Source organism: Gossypium arboreum, chromosome 8 (assembly GCF_025698485.1).
Source record: "Gossypium arboreum isolate Shixiya-1 chromosome 8, ASM2569848v2, whole genome shotgun sequence".
NCBI lineage: Eukaryota > Viridiplantae > Streptophyta > Magnoliopsida > Malvales > Malvaceae > Gossypium > Gossypium arboreum.
In genome coordinates this window covers 28,666,258-28,668,310 of record NC_069077.1, presented here as the reverse complement: position 1 = coordinate 28,668,310, position 2,053 = coordinate 28,666,258, and the positions used below count along the sequence as shown (strand labels likewise).

The 2,053-nt window shown below is 31.2% G+C and overlaps 1 non-coding gene across 1 annotated transcript; it reads right to left on the bottom strand.

Annotated features, from left to right (window-relative positions):
- Positions 1 to 360: 360 nt before the first annotated feature.
- LOC128280350 (small nucleolar RNA R71) lies at positions 361 to 467 on the bottom strand. The gene has a single exon (XR_008270530.1). It is a non-coding gene; the product is annotated as a small nucleolar RNA R71 (small nucleolar RNA).
- Between the last annotated feature and the right edge of the window lie 1,586 nt (positions 468 to 2,053).

The window sequence follows — 2,053 nt, the reverse complement described above, 5'->3', positions numbered from 1 at the left end:
CTCATATGATAGATGATAGAGACAGACCCATTAGAGAACATGTAGTGCCTATCTTGGATGATTTGAATCCAGGGGATTGTCAGGCCACAGATTCAAGCTCAGCATTTTGAGTTAAAACCAATGATGTTTCAAATTCTAAAAACAGTAGGAAAGTTTAGTGGATTACCTACTGAAGATCCACGGCTGCATTTAAGAATCTTTTTGGAGGTCGGTGATTTATTTAGGCAACAAGGTGTTCCTAAAGTTTGCGAGATCGTACCAGAGCATGGTTAAAATGTGTTGCCATTAAGAACACTGGCATCTTGGAATGATCTCTGTCAAAGATTTTTTCTATGATACAATCTTTTTAATATGAATGCCAAGTTAAGGAATGACATTACATCTTTTTGGCAATCCGAGGATGAGACATTGTATGAAGCTTGGGAGAGATTCAAATAATTAATTAGCAAATGCCCGATTCATGGTTTCCAACATTGGACACGGATGGAAATGTTTTACAATGGATTAAATGCACATACAAGGATGATAGTGGATCCATCTGTCAATGGCACGTTGCTAGATAAATTAAATCATGAGGCATATGAGATTCTGGAAAGGATAGCTAACGATGATTATCAATATCCGACTACAAGAGTAGGGAAAGGCAAAAGAGCTACTAGAGCAATGGAGCTTGATGATATCACCCCATTAACAGCTCAGGTATCATTACTAGCTAATATGATTAAAACATTAAAAAGGCCAGCTGCAGTGCAGGAAATGAAAGCAGCCAAGCTAACATATGTTTAGTGTAGGGAAGATCATGTTTTTGATTAATGCCCATCCAAAATTACAACAAACTATGAAAAAAATGCTACTTTTTTTGACAATGAGCTACTTAAGTATATCAGGAAAAACCTACTTTGCATGATGAACGGAAAATCAATCGTACAATCATATGCCACTACCAGCCTGATACTATGAGGATGAGTATCGAAAAATGTGGTTGCATCAAGGTTAGTATTTTAGTCAAATTTTGATTTAAAAGAAATCTTTACCGTAAGAAATGGTATGTTAAATTTATTGTTTTACTCTTATTGCATGAATTAGATTTCAATTGTGATGCGTTTATTAACTTGCATTATGCAAAAGATGAAGGTGTCTCATACATTAATTACTTGAGGGAAAAAAATCAAATATTAGTTCATTGTATGCATGACTTTTTAGATGCATGATTATGATTAGTATAAAATTATATAATATATTATATATCAGGCAAGAAAAAAAGAAAAAAATAAAGAAAAAGATGGATGGCATGCATAGATAGAATGAAAATGCACGATTGGGAAATGAGCTATTAATGAATTGAAACAATATTTTTATTTTGAATGGTGATGGCATGGTTCAAACATTAGTTGAACATGCTTTTATCCAATAAAAGCATTATGGTCATTCAGGAAAACCTTTCTAAGCCAAAAAGTGTGTTATTGAATCCAACGGTTACTTTTAAAAGGTTGGGTTGAAATGATCTCTTAAAACTAAAAAGTGAAACTTGAAAAGTGATGTCATTTTATAGAGTCACTTATGTACCTACCAGTGCATTATAAATAATAAGTTTGGAGATTTAAAGTTCAATTCATTCCACCCAATTTGTAAGTGAAATTTTTAGTACAAAAGTATTCTTTCTTTTTTATGATTTAAATCATGATATTAGTAACTATCATTTGGATGATATTGATGAAACATTATTTTTATTGCTAAAAATGAAAGTTTGTAAATGATCATATAATATAAATGATTTTGGTTGTTTATTTGTTAAATAACCATAAGTTAAATGGGTTATATATATGATTGCACATTTTTTATTCTATGTTGCGAAGTTGGAACTAGAAGTGGTTTTGATTAGAAATGAAATAAGTCATATGTATATGCATGGTTAACTTTTCTAGTCAATGTAGAACAGTGAAAAAATTGGCTTATATAACAAGATCACTATTCTCGTATGAAATCTTTTAATGAGCATATATAACATGATAATCATATATTTGGAATCAATATCATACTACACATATTTATG